Here is a 14,328-nt window from a genome sequence, read left to right as displayed (position 1 = left end):
CCAATTGGCACGCTCTCAACGGCGTTGGAAAGTAGACATCCAGGGCTTTCCAGCAATATATAATAGTCCATGCTTTATTCGAAGATTGACGACGTAACTTGGCGTTAAACGCCAAGTTCATGCTGCTGTCTGGAGTTAAACGCCAGAAAAACGTCATGATCCGGAGTTGAACGCCCAAAACACGTCATAACTCAAAGTTCAACGCCAAGAAATGCCTTAGCTCGTGGATTGCTCAAGCTCAGCCCAAGCACACACCAAATGGGCCCGGAAGTGAATTCATGCATCAATTACTTACTCATGTAAACCCTAGTAGCTAGTCTAGTATATATAGGACACTTATCTATTGTATTAGACATCTTTTGACCACTTTAAACTCTTTATTCATTCGGTCACTTGATCATGGAGAGGGCTGGCCATTCTGCCATGCCTGAACCTCTTTTGCTTATGTATTTTCAACGGTGGAGTTTCTGCACACCATAGATTAAGGGTGTGGAGCTCTGCTGTACCTCAAGTATTAATGAAATTCTATCTTCTTTTATTCAAATCTCTCTTATTCTTATTCCAAGATATCATTCGTACTCAAGAACATGATGAATGTGATGAGTTAGATAACCCTCATTATTATTCTCACTTATGAACGCGCGTGATTGACAACCACTTCCGTTCTACATGCAAAGAAGCTTGAATGTGTATCTCTTAGATTCACCAACAGAATCTTCGTGGTATAAGCTAGATGGATGGCGGCATTTATGAGGATCCGGAAAGTCCAACCTTGTCTGTGGTGTTCCGAGTAGGATCCTGGGAATCCGGAAAGTCTCACCTTGTCTGTGTATTCCGAGTAGGATTCCGGTAATGAATGACTGTGACGTGCTTCAAACTTGTAACCTGCTGGGCGTTGGTGACAGACGCAAAAGAGGGACTCTATTCCAGTAGGGGAGGGAACCAACCGGTGATTGGCCGTACTGTGACAGAGTGCGTGAGCATTAGCTTCACTGCGAGGATGGGATGTAGCCATCAGCCATGGGTGATGCCTCCAGACTGGTTAGCTGTGCGAGTGACAGCCGCATAGGATATTTCCCCGAGAGGATTGAAAGTAGCCACAGCTGATGGTGAACCCCTATACAAAGCTTGCCATGGAAAGGAGTAAGAAGGATTGAGTAGAAGGAATAGGAGAGCAGGCACCCGAGAGCTCTACAGCATCTCCATTCCGCTTATCTGAAATTCCTACCAATGAATCTACATAAGTATTTCTTTCCTTTTTATTATTTATTTTCTATTTTATTGGAATCTAATTAAATATCATGTTTAAATCCGCCTGACTGAGATCTACAAGGTGACCATAGCCTGCTTCATACCAACAATCTCTGTGGATTCGACCCTTACTCACGTAAGGTTATTACTTGGACGACCCAGTACACTTGCTGGTTAGTTGAACGGAGTTGTGAAGAAAATAAACAGTGCCATAAGAGTATACATCCTTTATAAACAAATAACAAGTGATCACAATTTCGTCCACCAAGTTTTTGGCGCCGTTGCCGGGGATTGTTCGAGTATGGACAACTGACGGTTCATCTTGTTGCTCAGATTAGGTAATTTTCTTTTCAAAAATCTTTTTCAAAATTTTTTCTTTTATTTTTCGTTTTTCAAAACTTTATTTTCGAAAAAATTTAATAAAATCCAAAAAAATTAGAAAATCATAAAAATCAAAAATATTTTGTGTTTCTTGTTTGAATCTTGTGTTAATTTTTAAGTTTGGTGTCAATTGCATGCTTTTAAAATTTTTCTTGCATTTTTTCGAAAATCTCATGCATTCATAGTATTCTTCATGATCTTCAAGTTGTTCTTGACAAGTCTTCTTGTTTAATCTTGATGATTTCTTGTTTTGTGTCTTTTGTTGTTTTTCTTGTGCACTTTTGCATTCATAATTTCCATGCATTAAAGATTTCTAAGTTTGGTGTCTTGCATGTTTTCTTTGCATCAAAATTTTTTCAAAATTATGTTCTTGATGTTCATCATGATCTTCAAAGTGTTCTTGGTGTTCATCTTGACATTCATAGCATTCTTGCATGCATTCATGGTTTTGATCTAAAAATTTCATGCATAAAGTATTTTTTGTTTTTCTCTTTCATAATTAAAAATTCAAAAATCAAAAAAATATCTTTTCCTTATTTCCCTCACAATTTCGAAATTTTGGGTTGACTTGGTCAAAAATTTTTAAAATTAGTTGTTTCTTACAAGTCAAGTCAAAATTTCAATTTTAAAAATCTTATCTTTTCAAAATCTTTTTCAAAAATCATATCTTTTTCATTTTTTTATATATAATTCTCGAAAATTTCAAAAAAATCTTTTTCAAATTATTTTCAAAATCTTTTCCTTATCTTTACATCTAATTTTCGAAATTTAGCTAATAATTAATGTGATTGATTCAAAAATTTGAAGTTTGTTACTTTCTTGTTAAGAAAGGTTCAATCTTTAAATTCTAGAATCTTATCTTGTAGTTTCTTGTTAGTTAAGTCTTTTTAAAAATTAAATCTTTTTTAAAATATCTTTTTTTTAAAATTTTTATCTTATCTTTTTATCTTATCCTTTTCAAAATTTTATCTTTTTCAAAATTTAATTTTAAAATATCTTATCTAACTTCTTATCTTCTTATCTTCTTAAAATTTTGATTTCAAATCTTTTTCAATCAACTAACTAACTTTTTGTTTGTTTCTTATCCTTTTTCAAAACCACCTAACTACTTTTCCCTCTTCTAATTTTCGAAAATTATCCCTCCCCCATCTTATTCTAATTATTCATTCATATCCTAATATCTCATCTCACATCTCTGCCATCCTCACAGTTGTGTTTCTTCCATTACATTACATTCTTTGTCTCCCCCTCTTCTTCTACCCCTTTCTTCTTCTACTAACATAAAGGAATCTCTATACTGTGACATAGAGGCTTCCTTTCTTTTCTTGTTTTCTTCTCTCTCATATGAGCAGGAACAGGGATAAAGGCACTCTTGTTGAAATTGATCCAGAACCTGAAAGGACTCTGAAGAGAAAATTAAGAGAAGCTAAAATACAACAATCCAGAAGCAACCTTTTAGAAAATTTCGAACAAGAGAAAGAGATGGCAGAAGAAAATAATAATAATAATGCAAGGAGAATGCTTGGTGACTTCACAAAACCAACGTCCAAATTTGATGGAAGAAGCATCTCCATTCCTGCCATTGGAGCCAATAACTTTGAGCTTAAGCCTCAACTAGTTGCTTTAATGCAACAAAACTGCAAGTTTTATGGACTTCCATCTGAAGATCCTTACCAGTTTTTAACTGAGTTCTTGCAGATCTGTGAGACTGTAAAGACGAATGGGGTTGATCCTGAAGTCTACAGACTCATGCTTTTCCCTTTTGCTGTAAGAGACAGAGCTAGAGTATGGTTGGATTCACAACCCAAGGATAGCCTGGACTCATGGGATAAGCTTGTCACTGCATTCTTAGATAAGTTCTTTCCTCCTCAAAAGCTGAGCAAGCTGAGAGTGGATGTTCAAACCTTCAAACAAAAAGATGGTGAATCCCTCTATGAAGCTTGGGAAAGATACAAGCAGTTGACCAAGAGATGTCCATCTGACATGTTCTCAGAATGGACCATATTAGATATATTCTATTATGGTCTCTCTGAATTTTCGAAAATGTCATTGGACCATTCTGCAGGTGGATCTATTCACCTGACGAAAACGCCTGAAGAGGCTCAAGAACTCATTGACATGGTTGCAAACAACCAGTTTATGTACACCTCTGAGAGGAATTCCGTGAACAATGGGGTACCTCAGAAGAAAGGAGTTCTTGAAATTGATGCTCTGAATGCTATATTGGCTCAGAACAAAGTGTTGACTCAACAGGTCAACATGATCTCTCAAAATCTGAATGGCTTGCAACATGCATCCAACAGTACTAGAGAGGCAGCTTCTGAAGAAGCTTATGATCCTGAGAACCCTGCCATGGCAGAGGTTAATTATATGGGTGAACCTTATGGAAACACCTATAACTCATCATGGAGAAATCATCCAAATTTCTCATGGAAGGATCAACAAAAACCTCAACAAGGTTTTAACAATGGTGGACGCACAAGGCTGAATAATAGTAAGCCATATCCATCATCTTCTCAGCAACAGACAGAGAATTCTAAACAAAATAATTCCAATTTAGCCAATATAGTCTCTGATCTGTCAAAGGCCACTTTCAGTTTCATGAATGAAACCAGATCTTCCATTAGAAATCTGGAGGCACAAGTGGGCCAGCTGAGTAAGAAAGTCATTGACACTCCTCCCAGTACTCTCCCAAGTAATACAGAAGAAAATCCAAAAGGAGAGTGCAAGGCCATTGATTTAATCAAAGTGGCCAAATGCACCAAGGAGGAGGAGGACGAAAATCCCAGTGAGGAAGACCTCCTGAGACGTCCCTCAAGCAAGAAGGAGTTTCCTATTAAGGATCCTGAAGAATCTGAGGCTCATCTAGAGACCATAGAGATTCCTTTAAATCTCCTTCTGCCATTCATGAGCTCTGAAGAATATTCATCTTCTGAAGAGAATGAAGATGTGACTGGAGAGCAAGTTGCTCAATATTTAGGAGCTATCATGAAGCTGAATGCCAAGCTGTTTGGTAATGAGACTTGGGAAAGTGAACCTCCCTTGCTCATTAGTGAACTAGATACTTGGATTCAAAGAACTCTACCTCAAAAGAAACAAGATCCTGGCAAGTTCTTAATACCTTGCACCATTGGCACCATGAGCTTTGAAAAAGCTCTATGTGATCTTAGGTCAGGGATAAATCTTATGCCACTCTCTGTGATGGAGAAGCTGGGAATCATTGAGGTACAACCTGCCTTGTTCTCATTACAATTGGCAGATAAGTCCATAAGACAAGCTTATGGAATAGTGGAGGACGTGCTAGTAAGGGTTGAAGGCCTTTACATCCCCACTGATTTCATAATCCTTGACACTAGGAAGGAAGATGATGAATGCATCATCCTAGGAAGACCTTCCCTAGCCACAGCAGGAGCTGTGATAGATGTCAACAGAGGTGAGTTAGTCCTTCAATTGAATGGGGATTACCTTGTGTTTCAGGCACATGGCCATCCCTCTGTGACAAAAGAGAGTAAGCATAAAGAACTTCTCTCAGTTCAGAGTCAAGAAGAGCCCACACAGTCAAACTCTAAGTTTGGTGTTGAGAAGCCACAACCAAACTCTAAGTTTGGTGTCCAAACCCCATATCCAAACTCTAAGTTTGGTGTTGGGAATACCACACTTAAGTTGACCTGATCACCTTGTGGCTCCATGAGAGCCACTATCAAGCTATTGACATTAAAGAAGTGCTTGTTGGGAGGCAACCCAATTTTATTTATCTAATTTTATTTTATTTTGTTTCTTTGTTATTTTTGTGTTTAATTAGGTACATGATCATGAGGAGTCACGAAAAAAAAAAAATTAAAAACAGAGTCAAAAACAGAAGAAAAAAATTTTTCACCCTGGAGGACGCACAGGCTGGCGTTCAACGCCCAAAAGGTGCATCTGGCCGGCGTTCAACGCCAGAACAGAGCACCATTCTGGCGCTGAACGCCCAAAACAGGCTACATTCTGGCGTTTAACGCCAGGATGCGCACACAGAGGACAATCTGGCGCTGAACGCCAGAAACAAGCTTGAAACTGGCGTTCAACGCCAGAAACAAGCATCACATGGGCGTTTAACGCCCAGAACGTGCATCAATGGGCATTTGAACGCCAGAATGATGCATGAAGGCATGTTACATGCCTATATGGTGAAGGAATGGTATTTGTTTTCACCTCAGGATCTGTGGACCCCACAGGATCCCCACTTCAGGATCTGTGGACCCCACAGGATCCCCACCTAACATATTCCCACCTTACTTCCCAATCCTAGTTTTTGTGATGTGATTCCCCATGTCACAATTCCCAACATCTTCCTCATCAATCACCTCAATTCCTCTTCCCAATTACCCCATTCACCATTCACATCAACCCCCTCTTCCCCATAAACCCCACCTACCTTCATAAAATTCAAAATCCCTTTCCCACCCTTTCCCACCCAAAATGGCCGAACCTATACCTCCCCCTCTCCCTATAAATACCCTTCTTTTCTTTTACATTTTCACACAACACAAACCCCACATTCTCCTACATAGCCGAATCCTCTCTTCTCCCTCTCTACCATATTTTCTTCTTCTTCTTCTTCTACTCTTTTTTTCTTTTTTGCTCGAGGACGAGCAAATTTTAAGTTTGGTGTGGTAAAAAGCCTAAGCTTTTCATTTTTCATTCACCATCAATGGCACCCAAGACCGGAGTTCCTTCAAGAAAAGGAAAAGGGAAGGCAAAAGCTTCCACTTCCGAGTCATGGGAGATGGAAAGATTCATCTCCAAAAGCCACCAAGACCACTTCTATGATGTTGTGGCAAAGAAGAAGGTGATCCCTGAGGTCCCTTTCAAGCTCAAAAAGAATGAGTATCCGGAAATCCGACATGAAATTCAAAGAAGAGGGTGGGAAGTCATAACCAACCCAATGTAACAAGTCGGATTATTGATGGTTCAAGAGTTCTATGCCAATGCATGGATCACTAGGAACCATGACCAAAGTATGAACCCAAGCCCAAAGAATTATCTCACAATGGTTAGGGGGAAATACTTAGATTTTAGTTCGGAAAATGTGAGGTTGGCGTTTCACTTACCCATGATGCAAGGTGATGAACGCCCCTACACAAGAAGGGTCAACTTTAACCAAAGGTTGGACCAAGTCCTTATGGACATATGTGTGGAAGGCGCCCAATGGAGAGTAGACTCCAAAGGCAAGCCAGTCCAACTAAGAAGACTGGACCTCAAGCCTGTAGCTAGAGGATGGTTGGAGTTCATCCAAAGATCCATCATCCCTACAAGCAACCGATCTGAAGTTACTGTGGATCGGGCCATCATGGTTCATAGCATCATGATTGGAGAGGAGGTGGAAGTTCATGAAGTCATCTCCAATGAACTCTACAAAATAGCTGACAAGCCTTCATACATGGCACGGCTAGCCTTCCCCCACCTTATATGCCATCTATGTTACTCAGCTGGAGTTATCATAGAAGGAGATGTCTCCATTGAAGAAGACAAGCCCATCACCAAGAAAAAGATGGAGCAAACAAGGGAAGTTCCTCACGGGCCTCAAGGAGAACATGAGGAAGTTCATCATCAACAAATGCCTCAAGGAATGCACTTTCCTCCCAACAACTATTGGGAGCAACTTAATACCTCCTTAGAAGATTTGAGCCATAATGTTGAACAACTAAGGGTGGAACATCATGAACACTCCATCATTCTCCAAGAAATAAGAGAAGATCAAAAGAGCAATGAGGGAGGAGCAACAAAGGCAAGGAAGGGACATAGAAGAGTTGAAGAACATCATTGGTCCTTCAAGAAGAAGACGCCACTAAAGGTGGATTCATTCCTTGTTCTTTATTTCTTTCTGTTTTCGGTTTTTAATTATTGTGTTTATCTATGTTTTGTGTCTTTATTTCATGATCATTAGTATGTAACCATGCCTTAAAGCTATGAATAAATTCCATTAGTCCTTCACCTCTCTTAAAAAGAAAAATGTTTTAATTCAAAAGAACAAGAAGTACATAATTTTCGAAATTATTATTGAATTTAGTTTGATTATATTGATGTGGTGACAATGCTTTTTGTTTTCTGAATGAATGAATGAACAGTGCATATGTCTTTGGATCTTGTTGTTTATGAGTGTTAAAATTGTTGGTTCTTGAAAGAATGAGGAACAAAGAGAAATGTTATTGATGATCTGAAAAACACCATGAAATTGATTCTTGAAGCAAGAAAAAGCAGTGAAAAAAAAAATGGCGAAAATTTTAAAGCAAGGATCCAAGGCTTTGAGCATTAATGGATAGGAGGGCCCAAGGAAATTAAATCCAGGCCTAAGCGGCTAAATCAAGCTGTCCCTAACCATGTGCTTGTGTCATGAAGGTCCAAGTGAAAAGCTTGAGACTGAGTGGTTAAAGTCGTGATCCAAAGCAAAAGAGTGTGCCTAAGAGTTCTGGACACCACTAATTGGGGACTTTAGCAAAGCTAAGTCACAATCTGAAAAGGTCCACCCAGTTATGTGTCTGTGGCATTTGTGTATCCGGTGGTAATACTGGAAGACAAAGTGCTTAGGGCCACAGCCAAGACTCATAAGTAGCTGTGTTCAAGAATCAACATGCTCAACTAGGAAAGTCAATAACACTATCCCAAATTCTAAGTTCCAAGAGAGACGCCAATACCTCTAAACTACAAAGGAAGAAGTGAGATGCCAAAACTGTTCAGAAGCAAAAAGCTACAAGTCCCGCTCATCTAATTAAATTAATATTCATTGATATTTTGGACTTTATAGTATATTCTCTTCTTTTTATCCTATTTGATTTTCAGTTGCTTGGGGACAAGCAACAATTTAAGTTTGGTGTTGTGATGAGCGGATAATTTATACGCTTTTTGGCATAGTTTTTACATAGTTTTTAGTAAGTTTAAGCTACTTTTAGGGATGTTTTCCTTAGTTTTTATGTTAAATTCACATTTCTGGACTTTACTATGAGTTTGTGTGTTTTTCTGTGATTTCAGGTAAATTCTGACTGAAATTGAGGGATTTGAGCAAAACTCTGAAGAAGGCTGACAAAAGGACTGCTAATGCTGTTGGAATCTGACCTCCCTGCACTCGAAATGGATTTTCTGGAGCTACAGAACTCCAATTGGCACGCTCTCAACGGCGTTGGAAAGTAGACATCCAGGGCTTTCCAGCAATATATAATAGTCCATGCTTTATTCGAAGATTGACGACGTAACTTGGCGTTAAACGCCAAGTTCATGCTGCTGTCTGGAGTTAAACGCCAGAAAAACGTCATGATCCGGAGTTGAACGCCCAAAACACGTCATAACTCAAAGTTCAACGCCAAGAAATGCCTTAGCTCGTGGATTGCTCAAGCTCAGCCCAAGCACACACCAAATGGGCCCCGGAAGTGAATTCATGCATCAATTACTTACTCATGTAAACCCTAGTAGCTAGTCTAGTATATATAGGACACTTATCTATTGTATTAGACATCTTTTGACCACTTTAAACTCTTTATTCATTCGGTCACTTGATCATGGAGAGGGCTGGCCATTCTGCCATGCCTGAACCTCTTTTGCTTATGTATTTTCAACGGTGGAGTTTCTGCACACCATAGATTAAGGGTGTGGAGCTCTGCTGTACCTCAAGTATTAATGAAATTCTATCTTCTTTTATTCAAATCTCTCTTATTCTTATTCCAAGATATTCATTCGTACTCAAGAACATGATGAATGTGATGAGTTAGATAACCCTCATTATTATTCTCACTTATGAACGCGCGTGATTGACAACCACTTCCGTTCTACATGCAAAGAAGCTTGAATGTGTATCTCTTAGATTCACCAACAGAATCTTCGTGGTATAAGCTAGATGGATGGCGGCATTTATGAGGATCCGGAAAGTCCAACCTTGTCTGTGGTGTTCCGAGTAGGATCCTGGGAATCCGGAAAGTCTCACCTTGTCTGTGGTATTCCGAGTAGGATTCCGGTAATGAATGACTGTGACGTGCTTCAAACTTGTAACCTGCTGGGCGTTGGTGACAGACGCAAAAGAGGGACTCTATTCCAGTAGGGGAGGGAACCAACCGGTGATTGGCCGTACTGTGACAGAGTGCGTGAGCATTAGCTTTCACTGCGAGGATGGGATGTAGCCATCAGCCATGGGTGATGCCTCCAGACTGGTTAGCTGTGCGAGTGACAGCCGCATAGGATATTTCCCCGAGAGGATTGAAAGTAGCCACAGCTGATGGTGAACCCCTATACAAAGCTTGCCATGGAAAGGAGTAAGAAGGATTGAGTAGAAGGAATAGGAGAGCAGGCGCCCGAGAGCTCTACAGCATCTCCATTCCGCTTATCTGAAATTCCTACCAATGAATCTACATAAGTATTTCTTTCCTTTTTATTATTTATTTTCTATTTTATTGGAATCTAATTAAATATCATGTTTAAATCCGCCTGACTGAGATCTACAAGGTGACCATAGCCTGCTTCATACCAACAATCTCTGTGGATTCGACCCTTACTCACGTAAGGTTATTACTTGGACGACCCAGTACACTTGCTGGTTAGTTGAACGGAGTTGTGAAGAAAATAAACAGTGCCATAAGAGTATACATCCTTTATAAACAAATAACAAGTGATCACAATTTCGTCCACCAACCCTCTTTGGGAGGCTGGCCATTCGGCCATGCCTAGACCTTGTTCTTATGTATTTTTAACGGTGGAGTTTCTACACACCATAGATTAAGGTGTGGAGCTCTGCTGTACCTCGAGTATTAATGCAATTACTATTGTTCTTCTATTCAATTCCGCTTGTTCTTTGTCCAAGATATCACTTGTTCTTCAACTTGATGAATGTGATGATCCGTGACACTCATCATCATTCTCACTTATGAACAAAGTGACTGACAACCACTTCTGTTCTACAAGCAAACAAGGCTCTAGTGTTTATCTCTTGGATTCTTTAACCGGAATCTTCGTGGTATAGGCGAGAACTGATGGCGGCATTCAAGAGAATCCGGAAGGTCTAACCTTGTCTGTGGTATTCTGAGTAGGATTCAATGATTGAATGACTGTGACGTGCTTCAAACTCCTAGCAGGCGGGGCGTTAGTGACAGACGCAAAAGAATCACTGGATTCTATTCCGGCCTGACCGAGAACCGACAGCTGATTAGCCATATGCTGTGACAGAGCATAGGAACATTTTCACTGAGAGGATGGGAGGTAGCTACTGACAACGGTGAAACCCTACATGAGCTTGCCATGGAAAGGAGTAAGAAGGATTGGATGAAGACAGTAGGAAAGCAGAGAGACGGAAGGGAAGGCATCTTCATACGCTTATCTGAAGTTCCTACCAATGAATTACATAAGTACCTCTATCTTTATCTTTATGCTTTATTCGTATATCACTATACCCATTTGAGTCTGCCTGACTAAGATTTACAAGGTGACCATAGCTTGCTTCATACCAACAATCTCCGTGGGATCGACCCTTACTCGCGTAAGGTTTATTACTTGGACGACCCAGTGCACTTGCTGGTTAGTTGTGCAAAGTTGTGTAGTGATCACAATTTCGTGCACCACTCTATAACCGACAAGATGATATCATCAGCCACTAGGGACAGGCATTCATCATATGCATACTATGTGAATTGTTTGAGATTGCCTACTTGACTGCATACTATTTGCTAATTGTCTAACTGCCTTAATTGTTCCTATTTGTATATTTCTTGTTTGATATAACTGTGTTTGCTATATTATATCCTGCTGGTGGTTGGGAGGTTTGAAGGAATTGGAAAGGGAAGTATTAGTTAGACTGAAGAATCTTTAGTCAGATGCCCTTATATGGTTTAGCTTGTTTATAAGCTTTGATATTATCTGGAGGAAGTACTAGGATTGCCTTTGGCTTTCCTCTATTATTATGTATTATATATGTGGAAGCTGTTACCATGCTGGGGACCTCTGGTTCTCACCCATGCAGATTTTGTGGTTTTCAGATGCAGGACGTGAGGTTTCCCGTTGAGGCATGCTGGAGACTTCTAGATTTGCGAAGATCCTTTGTTCTCGGGACTATGTTTTGGTTTATATATTTTGCTTAGATACTTTTATCTCCATTAAATAATACAAACTGTGATGACTCCTCTTATGGGAGATTTTGGAGAATAGGTTTCGGTATTTGTGTCCTTTTGGGTTGCCTTTGGGGTTTTCCTTATTTTATCATATGTATATATTGCTATGCTTGGACCGGTTATCTTCGCAGCCGGATCTTGAGTCCTGATATTCCTGTTTTTGACACTCCTTTGTTTACCCTTTTTTCTACAAAGGCTCCTAGTTATAATCAATCATTCATACTACTATACGTACTAAATTTTTATTTTAGAGGTCGTAATACCTTGCCATCTCTGAATTATGACTTAAGCATAAGATTCTGTATGGTAGGGTGTTACATTATGGTATCAGAGCAGTTCGTTCCTGTAGAGCCTGAGGGATGGACTGACTATGCTTCTGTGCATTCTCTGTGTGTGCGTTATGTGCTATTAGTATATCTACTTGATATAATTGGCATAAACATTCATGAGCATGCATTTGGGACTTTGAAGCACTAGACTTCCGATATTGAGACTGATCAACTTAATATCGATTGTTTGGTGTGTATAGGAACCAGATGGCGCCTCGTGGACGCGGTAGAGGTAGTGCGAGAGGTCGTACGAATGCTCGTGCACTGGAGAATAACCCTAATGACCCGGTGAACTTTATGGCTGCGTTGGAGAACATGGCTGCTGCTATGCAAGCCACTGCTGAAGCTCTTGGTCAACAGATGAACAACCATGGTAATGATGGAGGTGGAGTTCAGGGCCCGATGACACTAGCAAACTTTTTGAAGGTTAATCCGCCTAAGTTCAAGGGAACTACTAGCCCGACTGAGGCTGATACATGGTTTCAGGCTATAGAGCGAGCACTGCAAGCACAGGTGGTACCTGAAGGGCAGCGTGTCGAGTTTGCTACCTATATGCTCACAGGTGAAGCGTCCCATTGGTGGCAAGGTATCCGATGTCTTCTGCAGCAGGGTGATGATTATATCACCTGGAATATTTTTCAAGAAGAGTTCTATAAGAAGTACTTTCTGACTTCTGCTAGGACGGCTAAGGAACTTGAATTGTTACAGCTGAAGCAGGGTACTATGTCCATATCAGAGTTTACTGACAAGTTTGAGGAGCTGTTCAGGTTCTCTCGTATGTGCCAAGGGACTCCGGTGGAATATGAGGAATGGAAGTGTGTTAAGTATGAAGGAGGACTCCGGAGTGATATCTTCAGTTCGATGGGACCAATGGAGATTAGGACTTTCTCCGAATTAGTGAACAAGTGTAGGGTTGCTGAAGAGTGTGTGAAAAGGGCAACCACTGAGAAAGGGAGTCACAAAGGTTCATTCCCACAGAACCGAGGGAAGAGCTTTGCACCTAGAGGTCCGTCTTTCAAGAGGGGAAGCTCTTTCAGGAGGCCCAACAACAACAACTTCCAAGGGAAGAAGTTTGGGAAGCAACCTCAGAATGATCAAGCTTGTATTAGGTGTGGAAGTCACCATCCGGGAGCACCATGTAAGGCCGGATGGGGTTTGTACTACAATTGTGGAAAGGTGGGGCATAAAGCCGCAAGTTATCCGGAGAGGCAAAAACAAGGTGCTGGGAAAGCACAACAAACTGGTCGGGTGTTCACCACTTCAGCTATAGGTGCTGAGGGATCTAAGACACTCATTCGAGGTAACTGTGAAATAGCTGGTCAAACTTTAAATGCTTTATTTGATTCGGGAGGATCGCATTCATTCATTGCATTTGAGAAAGCCCATGAGTTAGGCTTGAAGATTGTAACCTTAGATTATGATCTAAAAGTGTATAATGCTACCCATGAGGCTATGGTAACTAGGCTAGGATGCCCAGAAGTTTCCTTTAGGTTCAAGCAGCGTGATTATATTCATAATTTAGTCTGCTTGCCGATGATCGGTCTTGATCTTATCTTGGGACTGGACTGGTTATCTAAGAACCATGTCCTGCTTGATTGTTCTACAAAGTCGGTGTACTTTATGCCGGAAGATACAAAAGGGCCGGTTGTGGTAAATAATTATTATTTGAATTCGATGATGGTGAACTGTTCTGGAATCGAATGTCAGGGTATCCTGTTGTTAACCGCGGGTGTTTCAGGTGATGATCAAAGGTTGGAGCAGATTCCGGTTGTGTGTGAGTTTCCGGAAGTGTTTCCCGATGATATTGATGAGTTTCCACCTAACCGAGAGGTTGAGTTTGCTATTGAGTTGGTGCCCAGGGCGGAACCAATCTCAAGCGCCCCTTATAGGATGTCACCGTTAGATATGAACGAGCTGAAGTCTCAGTTAGAGGATTTGTTGGGTAAAAATTTTATCCGACCAAGTGTCTCTCCATGGGGTGCTCCAGTGCTACTAGTAAAGAAGAAAGATGGGAGTATGTGGCTCTGTGTGGATTACAGGCAGTTGAACAAGGTTACAATAAAAAATAAGTACCCACTGCCGAGAATTGATGATCTCATGGATCAGTTGCAAGGAGCTGGAGTTTTCTCCAAGATCGATTTGCGATCCGGTTATCACCAGATAAGGGTGAGGGGTGAGGATATCCCTAAGACCGCTTTCAGGACTCGATATGGTCATTATGAGTACACTGTAATGTCCTT

The 14,328-nt window shown here is 40.5% G+C and overlaps 1 non-coding gene across 1 annotated transcript; it reads right to left on the bottom strand.

The window, feature by feature from the left end:
- Positions 1-3,513: 3,513 nt before the first annotated feature.
- Positions 3,514-3,617, bottom strand: LOC130938182 (small nucleolar RNA R71). The gene has a single exon (XR_009069357.1). It is a non-coding gene; the product is annotated as a small nucleolar RNA R71 (small nucleolar RNA).
- Between the last annotated feature and the right edge of the window lie 10,711 nt (positions 3,618-14,328).

Source organism: Arachis stenosperma, chromosome 6, assembly GCF_014773155.1.
Source record: "Arachis stenosperma cultivar V10309 chromosome 6, arast.V10309.gnm1.PFL2, whole genome shotgun sequence".
NCBI classification, from domain to species: domain Eukaryota; kingdom Viridiplantae; phylum Streptophyta; class Magnoliopsida; order Fabales; family Fabaceae; genus Arachis; species Arachis stenosperma.
Note: the sequence above shows the minus strand (reverse complement) of the source record. Positions and strands in the feature narration are given on the sequence as shown.